This window comes from Phyllostomus hastatus, unplaced genomic scaffold (genome assembly GCF_019186645.2).
Source record: "Phyllostomus hastatus isolate PE091 unplaced genomic scaffold, TTU_PhHast_1.1 phas_scaffold_60, whole genome shotgun sequence".
Lineage (NCBI taxonomy): Eukaryota > Metazoa > Chordata > Mammalia > Chiroptera > Phyllostomidae > Phyllostomus > Phyllostomus hastatus.
In genome coordinates, this window is record NW_025334038.1 from 10604123 (window position 1) to 10628348 (window position 24226).

General features: G+C 44.3%; 1 protein-coding gene across 5 annotated transcripts in view; it reads left to right on the top strand.

Annotated features, from left to right (window-relative positions):
- MGAT5 (alpha-1,6-mannosylglycoprotein 6-beta-N-acetylglucosaminyltransferase) overlaps nt 1-24226 on the top strand; it is a 341618-nt gene that overhangs the window by 75323 nt on the left and 242069 nt on the right. The gene's annotated exons all lie outside the window — the stretch shown is intronic.

The window sequence follows — 24226 nt, forward strand, 5'->3', positions numbered from 1 at the left end:
GAGGGAGAATGGGATGAAATGAGGCTGGGGAGGTAGCAGAAGGCCAGGTCACAATAGTCTGCATGTAACCAGGGTAAGGAGTTTCAGATTTCCTTAAGTGTAATGGGAAGTCACTGGAATAAAGAGCACATAGCCTTAGCAAGGCTGTGTAAATGGCCTCACATTTCCATAGTGCTGATATTTTGGGTTACACACTGGTATGTGGACACTGGAGATCCAAGGCCAGGTTATAAACTTAATTTCTTTCCTAGAAATGACACATCACACCGTCTTCACTGCCTTGATACATTCATCCCCAACAATTGAGGCCTTTATCTGCCACCACAGAAGCTGTCATTTGTGATGATCTTGACTCGTGGAGGGATTGTGGAAGGAAAGTTCGGGCCACTCTGCCTGCCTTGTCTGTTCCTGTGTCACTTTGACTAATGTTTTTTCTGGGTTCTTACTGGTGTAGTGAGAGGAAAGGGAAATGGAATAAAGTGTGGGGAGAGCAAGTCATCGTTACCCACATTGTCAGCGCTGTGGCTCTCTTTCTGTCCCTCCTCTCCCTTCTCTTTTCCCATTTGGGGCTGTGCCTAGAGTCTTCTATCTCCCTCACTGTTCCTGTAAATTATTACCAGGGCTCACAAAGACTTAAAGATCATGTGTTAATAAATAGCATAATAAAATTCATATCCATAGTCTGTTAAGTTATGACAGTGTCGAGATTTTCTAGAAGCTACTTTGGATTTCAAACACCTATGAAAAAAATGAATTTACACTTCAGTTTTGTGGAGCTTATCTATTGTGTTTATTTGTTCAGCTACCTTTTTAAAGACCTGCTTTGTGCCTGACCTCACCCCTGGTGCTGTTTCCTGAAGGAGAGGATGTCGTGTCCTGTTGGGGGCCTGTTTGATCTAGTTAAGGCAGGTTGACCTGTGAGCCCATGGGTATAGCAGAGTGTTATGTAATATTGTAAAGGCAGGTCCAGGGGCCAGTGGGAACACAAAAATGGTTCTTTTAGGAGCACCGAAGAACCATCTGCTCTCCGAGATGGGAGAGTGGGGGGTGGCATATTGTAATCCTCTCTTGTGCTTTGGCCATAACAAGCAAATTATTTTTCTCTCTTCTGTTTGAAAAGCCTCTTCCTTTTCATGTTCTTTTATGTTGGGAAATCAGAAAATTGGAGAAAATAGGGAGAATAGGGGTGATGAGGGGAAGAGTAGACAGTCGAATGCCCCTCGAATCCTCAGGAGGGCCTCAAGAAAAGAAGTCGCCATCCTCTGCTGTGCCGTCAACCCATGACAACTCCAGTCAGGGTGAAACTGTTTTTATAACTTGTCTGTGGATCTCTTTCTCCTCCCACCTTCAGGGTGACCTGTGCTTGTCAGATTACCCCAGGGGGTGTTATTGTCAAATGAAGTAACAGCTGCACAATGCTAATGAGAAAACTGAATGGTTTTCCAAGGTGGCTTGGTGGCCGCCAGACACTGGCCTCTTTATCTGCCTGACACACTGCTCTGGAGGCCCTGCTCTCCATACCAAGTGCCTGTTTCTTCTTTTTATATTAATGTGAGAACAGTGGCTACCCATCCTTCCAGAAGCAGCTAATTACCACTCAGGCTTAAACCATTCCATGCTAATGTGTAGTTTGCTGTTCGTAATGCAAGCTGCCTGCGCTTATGGTTGCTAAGTTAATTATTTTCCTTTCTACGATTATTAATACAATAGTTGATTGATCCTAATGAGTATATGCAACTAGTTTTATAGTGTTATTATTATTATTATTGAATATCTTTGAAACCACCTAACCCAAGTTCTTGCATTTGCCAGTAACTCCCATCCCTGCCGCCTCCCCAGTAACCACTAGCTGGAATTTTATGTTCATTGTTCTCTTGCTCAGTCTCTCCCTTGTGGCTGGCCCTGGGCTCAGCACCTGTGTGGATACCAGTGCCTCAGGCTGCCAGCGTCTAGCACCCAACTCACTCATTTTTTTTTTTTTTTGTATTTGGGTAAGTGGGTGGGCAGGGAATGTCTTTAGGGACCTGCCCTACTTGTGAGATTAGCAAAATTTCAGAGTCATTTTATACAGGATCTTTTGCGAATTTAATCCTATAAGGCCCATTATCATCTTTAATAGCAAATATTTTGTAATGGTCTCTTTGCATCTTGAATGCAAGTCATAAATCAGATAACTGACCAGCACACACAATTTCAAAAACAAAAACAAAAAGTGATGCTATTTGCTAGTAAACGTAAAGAGAAATGAAAGAAATCTACATTCAGATATTTCATTGCATCAGTGCTTGGGCCCAACCCTACGAATGAAGAGGACAAAATGAAGGAAACAGATAGACCCCTGTATCTGTTAGTGAACTCACCTGTGCAGGTCACAACTCCAAACACAAGGGTACCCTAACTTGGTGACTCATAGTGGCTTTGTAATCAGTGTTACAGTTTTTTGTTGTTGTTTGTTTTAATAATTAATACCTTGATATAAAAGTTCAAAACAAAACGAAGTATGTTCTAGGCTCATTGTACAGGTAAGTACATTCTGGGAAAATTCAGAACATATTAAAACTATTTGAAAACTAGTTTGTCCCTAGATATGGTCCTGACCAGTGGGTCTTAATCACTCTGCAGGCCGCACTCCCCTGGGGTGCCCGTTTACACTGCAGATTTGTGGCCTCTGCCACTGCTGGTTCATCAGGGCTCTGGACTTTGCATTTTTAATGAGCATCCCAGGTCCTTCTAGAGCAGTTAGTGGACCTGGGACCTTCTAGAGCAGTTAGAGCAACTAGTGCACCTTTGAGATGCACTAGTTGATACTCAGTCTTTATTTATTTTGAGTGCTCTCCAAGGGGTGTTCTGGAAATAGGGAGCACCAGAGCCCACTTATGTTAATGTTTGCTAAGAACACTTGGTCTTCTGAGTGAGCTAAGCATTTTGGTCCTAAAAGGGAAATTTTTGGCTTCATGATTCATGCATTAAAAAATGCATTTTCAAAAAGATCAGTTGCTGTAGGGATTCTAAAACTTTAGAGACACCCAGGGTTTTATGAGGCATGGACTCATGAGAAGCTGAGTGGTGTCCTGGAAAGCGCTGGGGCAGATCTGGACTCTTAACCTCTCCACTCTTTGCTGCTGTGACCTTGGGCCCAAGGCCCATTGGGTTTAATAGACTCCTCCCTCTATTCAAAACATAGTGAAAATTGTATTTTATGATTGTATCCAGGGTGGGCCATATGCATTTTTTCCTTCCGATTTTAAAATAATGAAAGCATTTTCATGGCCCCTAAAGGGTTCATAGGTGCAAGGCCGATGCGTCCAGGAAGCATGGCACAGAGGCTGCCTTGGACATAACATTCTTCTGAACATAATGTTATGTTCTTCCTGAGCATAACATTTTTTTCGACTGAAAAATGAGATAGTAATTACTTTGCAGGTATGTTGTGGGCACTAGAGCCACTATGAGTAAAAACCCTCTGGCATATTTACTGTCTGGCATAAACTGGAGTGGTACGTGGGCCAAGAGGAAGCATCGCATTTAAGAGCCTGCCTTGGCACACACACTTAAAGGATCAGACTTGTCCTTTCACTGCTAATTTTTTTTAATCAATCATGTTGTTTACATGGAGATTCTTTTCCCTCCTAATCTTCATTCCTATTCATGCCAACACTCATTTCACATGTTCTTAAGATTCCTACCATCTGTCGTATTTGACAGATGTCCCACCCCTTTGAGAGGATCTTGTTGTCACGTACTCATCTCTTGAAGGAGAATGATTGGAGATGCATTTGGTCTTCTTGTTGTTGGGAGGATTTCTTCATCTCTGTACTAGAATTTCTAATTTCTGCCCTAGTGGCCTTGTTTTTACTGTGTCCCCTTCTTTCCAGGCCAGTGAGACACTTAAAAGAAAACTTGGTGATTAGCAAGTAGTGTGATACCCTGGGGTTAAGTGAGAGCCTTGGCCAGCAAGAGCTGTACTAAGGAGCAGAAACAAGGCTGGGGAAGGTTAGGGAGCCAGCTAGTTGGCAGAAAGGAGAGAATGGGTAAGGGAGTGGGCGGGGGGGCGCGGGGTGGCAAGCAAGAGCAAGAGAGCAAGAAGCCGGGAGAGGGAATGAAGGTGAAGTGCAGGACCCCGGGATGCAGATCTTGCTCTCTTTTCTCTTTCTCAGTGAAAGAACATCCAGCCCACAGAAAAGTTTTATAAGAGTTTATTTGAGCCAAAATTTTGACATTGAGGACATGGATGGAAGCACAATCTCAATGAATTGAGAAAATGTTCCAGGAAATGTTTGCAGCTTATTTTACACATAACAGTCAGAGGAGGAGCTGTAAGGAGGGTTACATGAAATCCATAGGTGGTAGATAAAGGAGGTGAGATAAAGCAGAGCTGGGGAATCTCTAGGATTGCATAAAAAACAAAATGGAGAAACACGTACTTTTATATTGGTGGGTACAAGATTGTTAATATTTAACATTTGTAGTGCATAGTGGTAGTATGCAGGCAACAAGATAGTAATAGTATGCAGGCAGCAAGATAACAAGGAGGGATTCTGTGATCTAGTGCTCTGGTGGTTGTGTGCTCTGATGCCGGGGTCTGGGAGAACACCTGTTCTTTCATTCCAAAGGTATGTTATCCTAGTGCAGAAGGACAACAGACGGGGCTCACTTAAAGTATCAAAGCAGCTGCAGGCCTAGGAAGTGACTACCCACTATGACTCACGTACGAATGTTTATGTCCAGGCCATCCTGTATGGTTACTTTCAGTCTCCAACTTTGTGAGCCCTGCCACGTGTCCCCTTTTCCCCTAGCTTGTCAAGTTTAGTATATGGCCCCTTTTTTGTTGAAACCTAGAAAATCACTATGCCTTAAAACCAAAGAGACTGACTAAAGTAATATATTGTAAGATAAGTTGATACTGCTTCTGGATTGTCAAACCAGTCAGTAGCTTGCTTGTGATCAAGTGTTGATTGAGCTCCTGATATATGCCAGGCCCTGGGGCTACCATAGTAAAGGGTCCCGTCCTCAGTGAGTGGACACCCTGAGGAGGGGTCACACACTGCATTGGCTGAGGAACAGAGTGGCAGGTGCTCCTGAGCATCCTGAAAAAGACACAGGGCAGTACAAAAGTGCGTGACTGAGGGGTGACTTTCTCCAGAGTAGGGTGACAACTTCAGCATTTGAGGTGAAGTCTCAGGGAGGGAAGAGGACAGACAGGCCTATAGATCGGGAAGATCATTCACAGCCGAAGAGGCAGCAAGTACACAAGCCCTGAATTGGAAACAAGCCTGTGTGCATGGTAATGTCAACAGAAGTTTGCGGCCACCAGTCTCATACCAACAGAAGTCCCTGATCTGGGGTGCAGAAAAAGGAGAAAGTTTATTCAGGTGAACAGTTTGCCAAGCCAGGGAATTACAGCCTCCAGTGGAAACCGGGAGTGCACTCCCCCAGGACAAAGGGAAGACCTGCTTAATGGTCCTGATTAGTCCATTTTAATGTACTTGAGGACTCCCAATTGCATAGTTCTGGTTGGTCCAAGTAGCACTGTCTTGATCGGTCAGCTTCACAAGTTCTTAATGGTTTTTATGGAGCCACTCTGATTGGTCAGTGTAGGTGGAAATGAGGATACAGCTTGCACTTCCCATTAGCCCAGGAATGTCTCAGACTATTGGAAATAGGATTCCAGGAACTCCTTTATAAGGGTCCCTTCAGATGGCAGGAACTCAGAGGTAGGTCAGTCTGTGGCTTTTCCCTGACATGCAGTGTGCATGAGAGGCCTCTGCCAGTGATGGCTGCTGGACTCTGGTTATGAAATTGACCCCAGTTAACCACAAGGAGTCCTTAATGCCAGATATGTTTCTTCTCAGGGTTCACACTAGTAAATAAGGAAGAGAAAGGACACAGAGGTTGAGGGCCAGGCAGTGGCCAGATCAAATAGCTCATGGTCAAGTGTGTAGTTTGCCTGTAGCCGGCAGCCCCTGAATAGTTAATACCTGGGAGTGACCTCTGATTTATACTTTAGAAAGGTGACCAGCTGCCCTGTGGAGGGTGAAGGCCGGTTGGAGGTGAGGGTGAGCATGCTGGAGGACTGGCTGGGATCCGATTGCTGCCATCTGGGTGGGACGTGATGATACTTTGGGCTGGGGTTGAAGTAGGGGAGATGGTAGAAAACAGTCAGGTTTGGCATAAAGATTGAAGGCAGAGCTTATAGAATTACTGATGGATTAAATACGAAAGGCGGGAGGGCTGTGGGATTTGTTTGAGCACTGGGTGGATGGCAGTGTTGGTTACCGAACTAGTGTGTGCTCTGGTCTGGCTGCTAACTTGGGGATACTTCCAAAACAGTCCAGTGGGGTGACTGAATCTGCACTGTGGTATTTGGATCTGGTGCCTGCTCAGGTGAGGGTTCAAGGCTGGATGTATGTTTGAGATCATGGCCAGGGTACACTTACTGCGAGAGAATTTAGGGAGAGAAGAGGACCAAGGATAGAGTCTGGGGGTGTTCCACTTAGGGAGTTCTAGTGGACCAGCCCTCTGGGGAATGGCTGCGGTGTCCTGAAGACAGGTCAGTGAAAAGGAGCAGTTCTATACATAGAAATCCCTGCGGAGACAACAGAAAACCAGCCAGCTGTATATACCACATGCCCTGAGAAAGAATACTGATTGAGAGGTGCTTAAAAGTGTGATGTTCTGCCCCTTGAATTCTAGGAAAGCTACCTGAGGAGGCTGTGCCTAATTGAGTAATATGGCCCTTTAGAATCTCACATTGTCTTATGTTTGTGTTAGGGATTATTGGCTTTGTGAGCAAAGGCTTTTGACATTTGTGGATGGAGTGTGCTTGTTATTATTAAGTGGAATGCTCTGAAATGAATGTCAGTTCTTTTTTCCCCTAAGCTTTGCTTTATGAATTACCACAAAGTTTATTTCAGAAACTTGTGAGAGGTGAGAGGAAAAAGAGAAGGGTGATTTCTGAAAATTCTAAAGGCCATTTACTGCTGAATCTTGTCATTCTTTCACATCTCATGGGGGAAGAATGATGTCATTTTGTATACAAAGAACCTCCTGGGTGTTGATGTGACTAGTTGGGATAGGCCAGCTCCTCCCTCTCACCTAGGCCTTCTGATCTGTAGCACATGTTTGAGAGATTAGGGGGTGTATTACCATAGTTTCCTGTTGTGGGTGTAACAGGTCACTGCACTTCATGTCTTAAAACAAGGCAAATTTAGCCCTGGCTGGTGTGGCTCAGTGGATTGAGTGCCAGCCGGAGAACCAAAGGGTTGCTGGTTCAATTCCCAGTCAGAACACATGATTGGGTTGTGGGCCAGGTCCCCGTAGGGGGCGTGTGAGAGGCAACCACACTTTGATGTTTCTCTCCCTCTCTTTCTCCCCACCTTCCTCTCTCTCTAAAAATAAGTAAAATGTTTTTTTAAAAAAAGACAAATTTGTTATCTTACAGTTCTAGAGGTCAGAAATCTGAAGGAGATCTGTAGCAGGCTGACTAATGCCCTCCAAAGATTTCAGGCTGTAACTCATAACCCCTGTAAATATTCCCTCAGAGGGTAATATTTGCAGGTTGAGTAAATGAAACATTTTGAGATGTGCAGGCTATCCTGGATTATCAAGAAGGACACGATGCCATCACAAATGTCACTATAACAGAGAGGCAGAGGCAGATGACACAGAGACGGAGAGGAGAAGACAGGGTGGCCTCAGAGGCAGAGATTGGAGTGATGGAGACACCAGCCAAGCAATGGTCGCAGCCACCAGAAGCTGGAAGAGCAAGGAAAGGATTGTCCCTGAGGTCCTCTGGTGGTAGCACAGCCCTGCTGAACTATAGAACTAGGAAAGAATAAATTTCTGTTGTTCTTTGCCACTACATTTGTGGTAACTTGTTATAGCAGCAATAAGAAACTACTACAGAGCCTCACTGGGCTGAAATCAAGTGTTGCCAGGGCTGTGGGTTTTTTTCCCCCTTTCCTGGCCGCTCTAAGGGAGAATGTTAATTTGCCTTTTCCAGCTTCTAGGAGCTGCGGGCATTCCTTACTTCATTCTCCCTTTCGTCTTGAAAGCCGGTCTTTCTTGACACTTTTTAGACACCGACTCTTGTACCTCCATCGTCCACCTGCAAGGACCCTTGGAATTATATTGGACCCACCTGATTAGTAGAATCTTAATATCGTCTGATCAACCCTTCAGTTCCACAGACAGCTTTAATTCCTTTTTGCCATGTAAGGCAACATATTGACAGGTTCTGGGGATTAGGACAGGGACAATGTTGGAGGCCATTATTCTGCCTCTCACAGGCGATAATTTTTTTATGATTAGCATCTAATTTTAAGATTAGTGAAGAAATAGGTCTTGCTGGGAAACCTGACTTGCCCATTACTATGGCATGGTTACCCTCCTGCCATGGCCTGAGCCAGCTGGACTTTCCTGTTTCAGCCTCCAGCCCAGGCTTGCTTTCTCAAGGCACGTGGCAAACCCTGTGGTGATACTAACAGTTTAAAAAAAAGGATAGTTGCATACGAGAGATACTGAGCATTTGCGTTTGCTGGGCTCAGATTTTAAGAGCCTGGCAGTGAATGATGACCTTGGAAAGCCCTGCCTTCCTGGAGATCTTGTGCGCAGCAGTCGCTGAGCTCAGATACCAGGCTGCATGATGTGCATTGTCTGTGCTGTCCCCCAGGAGCGCCGCTGGAGTCGGTGCTGCAGGCTTGGAAAGTGGATTTCCTCCACGGCTCCAAGAGGCTTTAAGGAGAGGGCTTTGCTTTCCCTATCTCGCCTTGCCGTTTTTTTGTGTCAAAACTCAGTAACGGTTTATTAGTCTCAGCAGGACAGTGGCCACTGCTTATCTGAAGGCAGAAAGTCCTTGCATTCTATTTCCAAAGATTTCACATTTGTCACACGGTCCTGGCCCTATCAGCTTTGTCGCTGTCATTCTAGGGAGGCCTGCCAGGGGCAGATAGGTGAAGGACCCGTAAGGACAGGTAAGGACACAGTAAGTCAGTCTTTAGGACCAGAGCTTTCTGAACCTTGGCCGAACTTGCCTCTTTTTTCTTTTTAAGTGGACCAGTATTTTCAGAACTTCAGGCATAGTCTTTATCATATCCCTGTTACCACCTGTACGTAGCATACTTGTCTTCCAATTTATTCTAAGTCAACTCATTTATTTTAATTTGATCTCATTCTAATTAACAACATATCCAGACTTAGGATTTGTTATGCTTATGCATGTTAAAATAAACTTAATTATTAGAGTAAAAAAGAATGTGTTTGCATATTGCGTTCCATGGCACCAGTGTATCACACTCAGAGAAAGAATTCTGTTAGATCATGCCTATGTTCCCAGAGGCTCTGTGCCCAAGGGAGATAGTCTTTGATGATCAATCAGTCATCAATCAATCATCAATCAGCCAGACTTCTGTTAGCTAAGAGGGTGGCTGGCTAGCTATTTAAGGACATTTCAAGAAGAATACCTGTCAACCAGGGAGTGGACGTGCCTTTATTCACAACAAGCAAAAGAGTGTCTTTACTTATTCTGTAGTATTTGCAATATAATTACATAGATACGTATATACACCAGAAACCTTCATCTTTATTCCACTTGTGGATAAATGCTAAGGAAGAACTTACATTACGTTATCTGAAGGAAACAGGGCCTTCACCAGAGGTGTGAAATTCGTTATCCAAGGGAAGTAAGAATTTAATCAACATATTTTTATCTATTTGGCCTTTCTTGGCTGTGCTTTTTTAAAAAATATTTTTATACCATATTCTTCGTTTTAATAAAATTATCTTGCTCTCAGCCTCTGGGGAAAATAAAAGAATTAAGTAACAAAGGATCAGTGGGGAAAGGTCCCGTTGTTGCGCTCAGTGTCAGCTTCTGGAAGTGTCCTGCGAGCAGGTTGCCTGGCCTCTGTGCCGCCAGCACGGGAGAGACCCGTGCGAGGCCAGACCGAGGCCTGTCTGCCTCCCGGGGCTCTGCAGTGCTTGTCTCCTCTGTCTCTCACAACCTATGGGATTCGCTTCTTCTTACAACATAAAAGCACCTTAAAATGATTAGCTGGATTCCAGGGCCTCCTCTTGCCCAGCTTTGAGAGAGTGTAAAATCAGAGTTCTTTGGAAATTTGGAGTCTCTCCAACCTCCTCAAAAATCAAGGGTCTAGTTTTACATGGAAAATTGTGAGAAGACTTGGGTTTCGCCATTGCTCATGATCTGTTCCCCTCTGCTTCATTCTCTAGAAATATTCCTTTTATTAGTCAGTTGTATCAAACTGTTATTTTCCAGGGAGCTGGAAGATGTCATGAGACCTTGAGAATGGCATGTCTCTTGAGTGATGGTGGTAAATGAACCGGCTTGAATGCAGAGCTCTACTTGGCGTAGATGCTGATTTGCTGAAGCTGATGCATGTGCAAAATGTAACTCATCTTTTTGACATTGAGATACTGTTTTGCTCTTGGGAAGAACCCTGTCTGGACAGGCCTTTTGAATATTTGCATTTTATTTGCAGAGTCTTTGCTGCTAACTTGGGTAAATGTATTACTTTGCATACCCCCTTACCTCATTTTCCTAGAGGAAACAAAGGTAGCCAACTGACAGGTTGGCAGCAAATTAGACTATTGGGCTGGAACTGCATGTGAATAAAAGGTGGCCCAGGTCATGAAGTGTCATTTTGTCTAATAGCTATGGGGCTGGCTTTGGAAACATTAAGTATATGCAGTTAGTGGCATCTTGGGCATCTTGGGCATCTTCCTTTTAAATCCTGTGTTCTGAGATGAAGAGGGTCAGCGTCAGGTGCTCTTTCAGGTCCCGGCTGGGCTCTGTACCTAATCCTGGGCAACTTCCTCCTTTGATTCTGATTCACTTTGAGAAAGGCCAAGGATGGCGAAATGAGCAAGGAGGATGATCTTAGAACCTTCAGGTACTGGAGTTGAGGAAACACGAGCCAACATTTTGTCCAGCCTTTTTAGTGCTAATAGGCATGTGGGTGAAAGAATGTGCCTCAGGCATACAACCAGCTGATGCCTGAGCTCACTGGTTACCTCTCCAGGAGTAGTCATCATCAAGAACATTATACCCACTGTACAGCCAACCAGCATTTTTAAAAATCCTCTCCAAGCAGTTTTAAAAAGTGATCTTAGAGAGACAGGGAGAGAAAGCCAGCGATGTGAGAGAAAAACATCGTTTGGCTGCCTCCTATACACGCCCTGACTAGGGACTGAACCTGCAGCCTAGGTATGTGCCCTGACTAGGAATCAAACCAATGGCCTTTTGGTGCATAGGACAATGCTCAACCAACCAAGCCACACTGGCCAGGGTCCTACCAGCATTTTGATAGAGAGTCATGAGGTAAGTAGTGACTTAGCAAGGAAACCCATACCCTGTATTTTATTTTTAACTTTTTATTGACCTATAATATATATGCAGAAAAGCACACATGACAAATATACACCTTGATGAATCTTCCCTAAGTGCACGCACTCACATACCCACTCAGAAAACAGAACATTGTCATCACTTCAGAAACACCCCCAGGCTCCCTTCTGGTCACTACCTGTGCTACCCCCAACCACTCTCCCAACCTTCACCAGCACAGATTACTGTGGCCTGTGTTTGGGTACTCTATGTAAATGAATTCATGCAGAGCGTGCTATTTTGTGTTTTGCTTCTTTTGGACAATATTATGCTTGCGAAATTCATCTATGTTGTATGTATAATTGTAGACCAGCGATTTTCAACCTTTTCATCTCATGGCACACATAAACTAATTACTAAAATTCTGAGGCACCTAAAAAATATATTTTTTGCCGATCTGACAGAAAAATAGGTATAATTCTGATTCATTCACACAAGATGGCTATTGTGCTGGCTGTTGTCATTTTTTTATAATTGGCAATCTAAGGGAAAAGAGGTCAGTGCCCCTGACTGAATAGTCAGATATTGCATGTTTTAAAAATTCTTGTAGTGCGCTGGTTGAGAATCACTGTTGCAGACCATTCAGTCTCCTTGCTGTAGAGTATTCCACTGTGTGAATGTGCTGCAGTTCCCTGGTCTGTTCTACCAGAGTTGGGCATTGGGATTTTCAGCTTGGGGCTGTTGGGACTGGTGCTTCTGGAAACGTGCAAGTATGTGGCTCTTGGTGAACACGGGTCCACATTACAGTTGAGTATCTATGTAGAAGTGGAATTTCTGGTCATAGGGGCTACCTGTGTTTAGCTTTATGAGGTAACTGCCAGTTTTTCCAAGTGGTGGTTTCAACGTGTGCTTTTACCAGCAGTGTGTGAGGGCTTCCCTCCCTCACATCCTCAGCACTTGGTATTTCTCACCTTTTTCACCTTAGCCATTCTGGTGCATGTGTAATAGGGTTATGTTGTGGTTTTAACCTCAGCCTTTATATTTGATTCTAAAGGACTTGGATATGTGCTTTTCCTGTGCTTGGCATGGATTTGGGAATCTTCACTTTTTACTGGTGACCTTAGAAGGGCAATACTATTTTAAGTTTTCGAACAGGCTGATGGGTCCTAACAAATGCCCTTATCCTTCGGCTGTTCTGCAAGAGAGAAGCATGTGGAGTTGGTGTCTTACGCTGAATAACACTCTGCTCTCACCATGTGTTTGGTGTGTTGCAGGGAGATCAGCAGAAAATAAGGAACCAAGCCAGCTTAATTTGGTCTAGCTGAATTTATTAGCACCACACCTGGACATTTGTAGTTTTATACAGGGGAATCTGCAGGTGAAAGATGGGTAAGTCTGAAGCTTGTTGACATCAAGGCCCCATGAGACCCAACTCGATTTTCAGGTTTTGAGTGGGATGACATTCCCTGCGGAATCCAGCACGCCGCCTGGATAGAGGGACTGTGAACAGGAAGGAAAACGAAGTGGCTCAGAACCACTGGGCAACTGAAGTTGCAACCCTAGTGTCATTTCTTAGCACAGATTCCATCCAGGGTTTTCTCTTGGTCCAGGCAATTTCACGAGCTGGATAATTTATCCTGAAGGAAAATTAAAGTTCAACTAAGAAACAGTGCTGGTGTGTGAAGCATGCGGGAAAGACCCAGGTCTTATGAAGGTGGGGTAATGTGATTTATTCCTCGGCTATTTTTCTGAGGGCTCACACCAGCACAGGAGGGTGGTTAGCAAAGATGGATTTGGCATTGTTGTTTATGAAGCTACTTTGTCTGGGACCCATGTCAGATGCTCAGTGAGTGAGGGAGGGTGGGCAGGAGTGGGGAAGAGCTGGAGTGCGACTTCTGAGTTCAGATTCCTCCGTTCTAGGTGAGGGCCTGCTGAACACATTGGAGCCCTAGTCTGTGCAGGGATCTTGCCCGGCAAAGGGATTCTTTTTGCCAGAAAATGAAGTCACTATGGGCTTGGCAAAAGACCGACTTTAGTAGGATAATGGGATGCTGTTTCCTAGGACTCAAATGGCTTTTCTCATTAGTTACCCTGTGGATTGTGTAAAGAGACTGTTGGTTTCCCTTCTAGGGAGAGAAAAGCCCCCACAGGTTGGTAGGATCCCTTGTTGATTACACCCGGCATGGTGGATAGAAGTTGAATTCATTCCTGTTGTTTTGGGACATGACCTTTGATACTTTATGCTATTAGTATCATTACAAATGTGACATTTTATTGGGCAGGAGGGGATGAGTGTGGCCTGAAGGACCATACATGTGTGTGCACATGTTGTGTGTTGTTCAAAGTGTGCTTTTGTTGCCGAAAGGGTAGAAAATAGTCTTTTTGGAGCACTGATAAGTGCCTGGGTCAGTGCCAGGCCCTTGGACTCTAACGTTGTATTACCTCATCTTGTTCTCCATTTGGTATCTGCAAGCAGATGCTTGCAGGGTTGATAGTTTGCTGGACTAGTTACCTGGGAGAGTGTAGGGGAAAGTAGATGTCAGTAAGACATTGCATCAGCCACCAAGGCAGCAGTTACCCTCAGCAAGGGCATTCCTTGAAGTACTTTACTGAGGAAATACAGTTGAGATTAGGATCTTCCCGCTCTGCCAATGAGGACAAAGCAGGTGTGGTTAGGGGAACTTTTCATTTTTAGAAGGCATGCCCTGGGGCTCACCACCTGCTGTGGGTTTTTGATGGTTACTTAGGAAAGAATAAGGCTGGGCTCTTATGTGGCTTCTTGCTGACAAGAAGCCCTTTTAGCTTCACCAGACTGAGTTCCCTGAGGGTAGAAGCCATGCCGTTTGTATCCTCAATACTGAGCACAAAGCTAGGTATTTTGTTGACTGAAGGGGAAGAACACCAAGAGTTGAAGGGGAAAAATATGGATTATAACTTTGAAAAATGTTTTTATGCCTTGCCCTTTCCCAGAAGGAATTGACATCATCAACAGAAATTGCCATTTAGATTCACTGAGAACTGGTCCGCAGGCACGCGATGTGCGCAGAGGTGGACAAGACAGGCATCAGTAAACGCTTTCTGTGACCATCATTATTGGCTACCAGGAGGTGTAGTGGGAAATAGGTTCTCCATCCTACTCTTCCACTTTCTTTCTTTCCTTTTGAAGAAACTTATCAAAATGCACAGCAGTAGTGTGATAGATGAGACTGAATCCACACTAACTGCAAGTAAACCCCTTGTAACATTGAGAAATACTTTGTTCAAGTCCCTTACAACAGATCACTGTGTACCTCTTAACGAGCTGCCACACTGTGCCGAAGATCTATGCCCGCAGAGGAAAACTTGCAGCCCCTGCCTGCCCGAGACTTCATGGCCATAAATTCATTCATCGTTAGTTAGCTATTGCCACTACCAGCTACCCCAGTGCTTGATGGCATGAAACAGCTCGTTTTTATTGGTGCTCACAGGACTACAGGTCAGTTGGATCATTATTTGCATCTCAGTTGGGTTCACTTACATGACCTGGGGGTCAGTCTGCTGGTCTTAGCTGGGCTTTCTCACACGTTTGGGGTGTTGGTGGCTGAGTCTGGTCTCAGATGGTGACAGTTGGACTCCCTTCCATGTTGTCTGCCAACTTCAGCAGGTTATTCATGTGATTCTAAGAAGGTAAGCAGAGGCATACAATGAGTGGCTTTTGAGGCCCAGGTTCAGAACTGGCATACTGTGATGTGTGCCGCATTCCATCAGCCAAAGCAAGGTGTGAGACCAGGCTGGATTACAAAGAGTAAGGATAGAGACTCCTTACAAAGAGTAAGTAAGGATAGAGACTCTTCTCAATGGGAGTTGCTGCAGCCTCATTGCAAAGACCATGAACACTGGGAGACCGTTAACTGGGGCCATCAATGTAATCAGTCTACCATGTCCATTGTTTTATTCATCTTTTAATCTTCCTTGTGACCCCTTATGCAGTCTTTTATCCTCTTGTTCCATTCTTTAGTAATTATAATTTACAAAAGACTGTACCACTTACTGTGCACGGTCTGAGGAATCCACCAAGATAAGATACTAAGCTCATTCTGCAGAGACTCATAACCCCAGGGGTAGCAGAGAGACACAAACTCAGCCAAGCTAGAGAGAAAAGGGGCAAGCCCAAAGGAGCCTGTGTGCAGAGTGGGCTGTGAACCCAGAGGAAGAGTGAACTGAATCTGTGGGTTGGATCAAAACCAGAAGAGGAACTGAGTCACCCAGGACCTGGGAGCAGGAAATGGCTGGAGAACAGGAAGAGAAGAGGGGGTGTACAGAAGGTGGAGAGGTGCCAAGGGGGCAAAAGGATGACAGTATTTGTTCTGGAACGCTGGGTTTCATTAGGTGTGGGAAAGGCAGGTGATAAGGTTGGGAAAAGTGTATTGAGGTAAGTAGAGTTGTTCGGACCTAACTGCAGTTGACCCTTGAACAACACAGGGCATCGATCTCCTTACACAGCCAAAAATTGGTGTGTAATTTTTGACACCCCCAAACCTTAACTATTAATAGCTGCTGTTGACCTGATAACGTAAACAGTCTATTAATATATACTTATATATTATCTGTATTTCATACTGTATTGTTACAATAAAGTCAGCTAAAGAAAATGTTACTAAGATCATAAGAGAAAATGCTTATACAATATTTACTGAAAAAATTTGTGCCTAAGGGGACCTACACAGTCTAAAACCAAGTTGTTCAAGGGTCTGTTGTACTCGGTGAATGGAACTTGTATTAGCCATTTCTTTTGGCCTGTGGGTACCATGAAAAAAGTGACTGAGTCACCAACAGTGCAGTAAAGTGGGAAAGTTTGAGTTTGGGAACCTCTGGTCAAGTTGTTAGAGTACTGGGTTTGAATCCTGCCCAAGCCTGTTATTAGAAGTGTGACTTCGGGCAAGTGAGTTACTTTCTCTGACCTCATCTGTAAAGTGGAAATGATACCTCCCTGCCTACGATTATTGAGAGGAATAAATGAGTTTGTAAAAGGAAAGGGCTTTAAATGGAGCCTGGCACAGCATAAGCACTAATCTTGGAAGCTACTTTCTTCCCATTATTAATTCAGTAATGCCATCTTTGGCTACTGCTAGGTCAGTGGTTCTGCCACGGCAACAAAAGCACAGCACAGAGACCCCTGTGGGGGGAAGGAAGGCCTGCAGGGCAGTTCAGGAGCCGCCGAGTGACAAATAGGACTTTACATTCTGCGTGAAATGACAAGCTGAAACAGACACTCTGCATACCTTTATGCTCGTCCAGAAAATCCTAGTTCTCCACTAGCCCGTCATTTCAGAAAACTTAGCTTGCCAAATACAGCTCTGGTTTCAAAGTGATGTTCTCAGGCACAATTATTTATATTGTCTCCTGTGTATTGTTACTCCCCCCGAGGCCCCCACATGAAATAACCTGTCTCTACAATAAATGGCACAGGTTAAAGGAGCATAGATGGTGCCTTGTCATTTCCAACATTAATGGAAAGGAGCAGAACATGGTAACGGGTGTGCGTGTGGTAGGGTGAGGTGCTTGTGCAACTGGGAAGAAATGCTCTTCACACACCATGTAGGGTTTTGTTTGCAACTTAATGCTGATTTGTGATGGCCTAAGCAGATCATTGTTCCCTACCTCCAGTTGGTCTCCTTTTTTTCCTTAAGAGAGCATCAGATTACATTGGGTTAGGTTCTCTGCTGTCCTCAGAGAGAGAAAGAGAGAGAGAGCGTGCGCTTGCGTGTGTGTGTGTGTGTGTGTGTGTGTGAGAGAGAGAGAGAGAGAGAGAGAGAGAGAGAGAGAGGGAGAGAGGGAGAGAGAGGGAGGGAGGGAGGTGCTTTTGTGCTCGGTGTTCCGTAGCAGGGATCTGCCCACTTTCCTCCTCAGCCCTCTCTCTCAGTCCAGTCCGCTTGCTCTCCTTTCTGCCCAGGGAACTTTTTCCTCTCTGCCTCTCCACAGACGTCACTGACTGCATCTCTGACTTGTAACTGGGAGTTGGCTTTGGCCTCATTTCTCATTCTGTTCATGTTCTTTTTGGAGTCTGCCAAATCTCTTTTGCATTTGTTTTTCACCTCAGTGCTCTATTCTGTCAGCAGTGCAGTGAGCCCTTTCCCAGCTAATTTTTCCCCATTTGCTTTTTAATTAGTTTCCGTCTCCAGCTTCTTGCCCCCACCCCTTCGTCCTTCTGTCCTTCTGTGGATAACCAGTACCAGACCCAGGATTTCTCCCATGCTTTTAAGAAAACATGGGTTGGAGCAACACTAGTCCCAGTTACTGTTTCCCGAGTTGTGACTTTGTCATCTTGCTCTGTGATAAATAAGGTGTGCGACTGTTTGCAAGCATGTGTGGTCTGTGGTAAGTTTCCAGAGGCAGGGACCTGGTATCTTGTATAGAATATTTGTTGGAAAGGACTCATATTTTAATAATAAAGTGCTGAGTGTTGACCTCTGTTTTTAAAGTAAATCTTCTAAAAGACAGGTAGCAAGCTTCCTTTTCATAGATTCAGACACAGTCTGTGAACCCCCTGAAATACTAAGTAAACCTTTAGTATCAGTGTCGTCAGGGGTGAGAGTGTTCACAGTTTTTATCGGACTCCTGTAGGAGCATATGGCCCCTGTGTATTAGGACCCCGTGCCTGGCTTACTTAGCCTACGGAGACTTGAGATTGCAGTGTGATCTGGAAGGAGAGGACAGAGGCTGCAGGGGCACACAGAAACCTGCTTCCAGTGAGGATAAAGCCCTTATTAGGTAGCTGGGAGGTGCATAAGTGCAGGTGTGCACAACTCCACCATCCAGACAGGCAGTGGTAATAAAGGAGCTTGAGACTTGTTTTGAGAATTTCTCCCCTGTACTAATTCTTACCCCTTGGAGGTTGGATGGAATAAAAGAAAAGGTGGCTGCCTGCGGAATTTCAGTCCGAAGCACACCACATGAATTCTGTCCTCCGCAAGTTAGCTCAGCTCCTTAGACCAGCTGTAGGCTGCCAGGGACAACAGGGCTTGTGGGTCCCCACTGGAGCTCCTAGCTCCTTGCTGCTCAAAGGGGGTCCCCAAACTGGCAGCAGCAGATCCATTTTGGAGCTAATTAGGAATGCAGACTCTTGAGGCCCACTGACTCAGAACCTCCCAGGTTCCCAGAACCTCAGAGGCAGGTCCCCAGGTGACTCACAGACACAGGAAGGTGCAGGAGTGAACCCTAGGCTCCGTTCCGCCTGTTTCCCTGCGGCAGTCAGATCTCTCACAGGCAGCCTGTCATGGGTGCGGCTTCAGTGTTTTGGACTAAGTTCTGATCTCCTATCATCTTTATGGTAAGTTCTAAAACAGTGGTTCACATGTAGTTCTGTATGCCCGCATGTGATTTGATTTAGTCCCTTTCGGTGGTGGTCACAGGCAGATGTGTAGATCAGGAAAATCATCCTTGCCTCTGCCTGATGTCTGAGGGTGGCAAGATACCATCATGCCTACCATAGGCAACCACCTTTGAAAGCGCTGGGGATTCAAGTGTAAAACACTGGGTTTTTTAGAAATCTGGCCCAGGGATATGAACACACAAAAGGGTAATTCATCTCATACTATGTCTTGTGATAGCATAGCGGACCAGAGAAAAGCATGGGTAGTTCTTTACTCTACTGCTGGGGTATCAGTATATGTGGATAGGTGGACAACTCAATGTGATAAAGACAGTTCTAGAGCTTTGCCAGACTTCTAACCTCTTAGGGGGGCTGTCCTGATTCCTCTGCAGACTGTGAATGGATAGCAACTTTTGTGTTTTCAAGTAAGGAGCTGACACAGTCATTTGTTTAGTGACCCTCCTGCTCTCGTGCAACCAGAGATGGAATGTTTGCTGGGCAGTGTTGTTCTGCTGCTCTGCCCGTGGCTGAGAATCCCTGCTTCCCTTTAGGAGGAATGACTTCCTGCTATGACTTTTGTCTTTGTGATATTAGATCAGAGGCAGGTTATGTTTAAATGTATTGCTTTTCCTTCAGGATTGCCTAGCTGGAGCATGGGCACTAATCCATGGTAGCATTAACCCCATTTGAAGATTTAGGAGGTAGATTTTGGCTCTCTTGATGAAAATTCTTAAAAGTTTTACAGAAGAAAGAAGCAGTGGCCTTATATTTGTACTGTTTACTGTGGGACAAGAACTTTCTGGGAAACTAGAGAGTGTCTGCACTCAGCCTATTGCCTTCTTTATTTTTATTTTTTAACTAGAAGCTCTTTTTTTCTGTACCCTAACTTGTATATCCACACTCCTTTGTGTTGGAGTAAAATAAACCTGGAAACAAATTCTCTAATCATGTACTAGCCGTGTAATCTTGACAAGTGCAGTTAGCTAATTCTCTGAATCTCATATGTAAAGCAGAGAGCACATATTTCAAAACAATTGAGATGAAGTACACAGAGGGTCTAGTAGAGTTCACACAGTTGTTTTTGTTTGTTTGTTTTATATGGAGCACCTGGCATCTAGCAGGCACAGCTCCTGGGACGTATGTACTAGGCACTATGCTGGAATATGCTTGCATTTCAAATGAGGACAAAACCTGTCCTCATTAGAGCCTATCACCCTTTAATATATGACTAAATGGAAACTCTAGGCCTGTAACACAGATGCGTGAAGCAACCTGTGTAGGTTCTGTAGAAAATTGGAGAACCATGTGCCAGTCCTCCATTCCTTACAGGAAAGGGTGCAGAGATAGTCTCATTTTTTTTTCCAGAAGATACTAGAAACTCAGATTTTTGTGTGAAATCTCCCTGTTTTTCAAATGTTGCTGACCAATTAAAAAAAGCTTCATGACCTGATTTCTAGTATGGCTTCAAATAACAGTTAGAGTGTATCCTTATCAACAAATGTACTTCTGATGTTCTGGCCCATGCCTTCACCACAAAGCAAGGCCCCCATTATCCACCCGTCTTCCCTCCACCTGCAGGACACATCGCTGGGGTCTGTATCCCAGGGCCTTGGCTCATCTCTCCTCCTCGTGAATTGTGGGCCACAACAGTGAGAAACTTGACCACAGAATGGCCACTTTTCTGAAATAAAACAGCTTAAAAGATCCATACTAGATTGAGCTCTGGGTATAGGTTTTTTTTCTTTTTTCTGTTTTAATGCTGTTCTAATTGCTGCTTCCACTTGAACCTAAAAATGAAGATCTGAAATAGTGTGTTTTAGAAACTAGCTATTCTCAGCAGGGCCTGCATTTATATTCATCCTGTACAGGGTTCTGCATTTATGAGCACTCAAGTTGTGAGCTACCAATTTTGACTAAAATAAACAAACAAAAAATAGTACTTCTCAAAAAACATTGGCACCGACCTCATTGTCAGAACGGCTTTTTTAGGCTGTCGTCTGGAATGGCCAAGCTCTCACACACATGTACTTACCACTGAGTTACACTGTGTGGTTACTGGGAGTGAGCTTGGCAGGGAAGACTTCCTCAAGGAGAAAAGGTCCTTGGTTTCTTCTGGGATCCTCTTTAACTGTCACTTTCCTCAGCCCCTCCTGTGGCCTCAGACTGCTCTGGTTCATGGTGGGCAGGAGCTGTTCTTCTTCAGCCACTTCCATGTGCTTTGGAGTCGCCGAGGCTGGTGCTAATGGATTGTCTTGCCGGTGGCTGTGGAACATGCCAGAGAGGAATTTGCATGCTTCTTTTATGAGCCTGGGGCCCAGGTAGCCAGCTTTTTCACTCACCTGCCAGCCATTAGAGGCAAAACACAGTGGCTTAAAGGCTCACAGCAGGGAAAAATTGATCCAGAAAACACCATGCTTAGGGTAGTGATTTCCAAGTGAGACTATTAGCACAAAATTGAAGGACTTATACAGAGGGAGTAATCCGAATGGCCCAGAGTTAGCGTGGGATCCATCACAGCAGTGTCACCTGTTGTCACAACATAATGCCTGTTTGGGATGGGACTGTATTTGTGTGTGTTTTGGGAGGTCAGGAGAAGAACAGGAGTGAAGTGGAAGGTAAGAAAAGTGTTCTCTTGAGGGGAGAAGTGAGAATTCACAGGAAAATGTAGAGAGTTAGTGGTGTTACAGATTCAGGGTCAGCCCATGTTAAATTACACTGTAATTTGAGAAGCTCCAATTAGAATCCTTGTTTTCACTTTTTATGCGGACTTTAAATCACTTTTTATTTTTTAATTACGGTTGACATACAGTGTTATATTAGTTTCCGGTTTACAACCCAGTGATTAGACATTGCATAACTTACTAAGTTATCACCATGATAAAGCTAGCATCCCTCTGACACCATGCATTGTTACTGGAATATATGGACTGTATTCCCTATGCTGTACTTTACATCCCTGTGAGTGTTCTGTAACAACCAATTCCTGATTCTTAATCCCTTCACCTTTTTCACCCATCCCTCAAACCCCCTTCACATCTTAAAGAAGGCCTTTAACATTTCTTTTAATACTGGTTTGGTGCCTATGAACTCTGTTATTTTTTGTTATCTGGGAAACTCTTTTATCTGTCCTTTGATTTTAAATGATAGCTTTGCTGGGTAGAGCAATCTTGGTTGTAGGTCCTTGCTTTTCATCACTGTGAATATTTCTTGCCAATCCCTTCTGACCTGCGAATTTTCTGTTGAGAAATCATCTGAAAACTTTATGGGAGCTCTCTTGTAGATAACTAACTGCTTTTCTCTTGCTGCTTTTAAGATTCTCTCTTGGTCTTTAGTCTGGCATTTCAATTATGATGTGTCTTGGTGTGGGCCTCTTTGGGTTCATCCTGTTGGGCTCATCCTGAGCTTGGATGTCTGTTTCCTTCACCAGGTTAGGGAAGTTTTCTGTCATCATTTTTTCACATAGTTTTCAATTCCTTGCTCTCTCACTTCTCCTTCTTGGAACTCCGTGATGAGAATGTTGGTATGCTTGAAGTTATCTCAGCAGCTCCTTACACTGTCCTCATTTTTTTGGATTATTTTTTTTCATTTTGCTGTTATGATTGTTTTCTGCTTCCTTATCTTTCAAATTGCTACTTTCATTCTTTGCTTCTTCTACTCCACAGTTGGTTCCCTGTAATGTATCCTTAGTTTCAGTTAATGTAGTCTTCATTTCTGACTGGTTCTTTTTTATGTTCCCTAGTTCTGTTTTTATGCTTCCTCCCTCTTTGTTGTGTTCTCACTAGGTTCATTTCCTCTTATCCTAAGTTCATAGAGCATCCTTACAACCAGTTTTGAACTCTGCATCTGGTAGATTGCTTGTCTCCATTTTGTGTAGTTCTTTTTTCTGGAATTTTATACTGTTCTTTCGTATGGTACCTCTTTCTTTGTCTCCTTATTTTGGCGGCCTCCCTGTGTTGGTTTCTATGTATCGTGTAGAGCTGTTTCATTTCCTGGGCTTTGTAGAGTGGCCTTATATAGTAGGTGTCCCATAGGTTTCAGTGGCACAGCCTTCCCAGTTACCCAACTGGATACCCAGGTGCGACCCCCTCCCCCCATCCGCACGTGGGGTGAATATACCCTCCTGTCCTAGTTGAGTCTTGATTGCTGTTGTTATGTCAGTGGGGGCGGATTTTCCCCCTTGAAGGATCAGCCGTGCAGGGGCCCACTCACAGAGCAGGGCTTATGAGGGGAGACCACAAAAAAACAAAATTATCTTTTGGAGGACCAGCCCCTTGTAGTACAGTCTTCCCCAGCTAGGTGAGCGTTCTAGGAATCCATTTGTATCAGTGCGCCAGCTGGTGTTATTGTAAGAGGCTGTGTTCAGCTTCAGTGAATATTTTTTGCACCTAGTTTTCAAAACAATCGATTGTACCATCTCAGAATGAAAGAGATCTAGCCGAACAGCAGTTCCAATTATAAACAAAACCATGGTGATTTTAATTGGGGTATGGTAGGGAAGGCTGAATGAAAGCCAAAGATTGCTGTGGCTTCCAGAAAACTCTTAGTTTTGTTCAGCCACTTAGAAACTGAGTAGCCAGGGCAGTTTACTTAGACCTGCTGCAGCTGTTTCCCCGTGTGTAGAATAGGGATGATAGTCTCTACCTTAGAAGTTGTTGTGAAGATCAGCCTGGTGAATGCTGGTGAAGCTCTGCTTGGCACACAGTAGGCACTATATGATAATGATGCAGATGATAGCAAATCGTTACAGAAGTGCGGAGTCTGGAATAAGGATAATGACAGGTCCAGTGTATGGCAAGAATCAGATCCCATTGGAAATGCTGGGATCTGGCTAATAGAATCACTGGCTTAAGGGGACTGCAGGTACAGGGTCCCCTGATGGGGGAGGGGCTGGGAGATGTGAATGCAGTTTCAACTACTAATTATTGAGTATCTTGTGTGAGGCAACTGTGTTAGATGCAGTGGGGATAGAAACCTCACATCACATGTAATGCGGAATAAACTAGGGCTCACCCATAGGGGGTTGTTAGTATGGAATAGTAAGGAGGGCACTGTGCTTTACTGCTACCTCTCAGTGTCAAGTTCCTCATCTGTTACATGGATATTATATTGGCTGTGAGGATTAATTAAGATTTACATAAAACACCTAGCTGGTACTTACTAGCAAGCACTGAAGAAATAGTACTTGTATTATACAACAAAACAAAATCAATGGAATCAGACAAATACAAAAGTAACTATGGTGCAGACATTTAATAAAAGTCCTAAGAGAGATACAGAGTGCTCTGGGATTTGGAGAAGGGAGGAATCTTATGTATTAGGGCCCAAAGAAGCAATGTTTCATTTGAAAATGGCCTTTCAGTAGGTGAAAGATGGGGGTGGAGGTTGGAGGACATGGTGAATATGCTAATTTCTGAAAATCAGTGACATGTAGAAGGACTTTTTTTAGGTATAGAGATGGTAATAGGAGGTATGTATTTTTAGTCCCCTTCTACCTTTTATGATTCTTAGCAGTTTATTCTAGGACCATGTCTTTG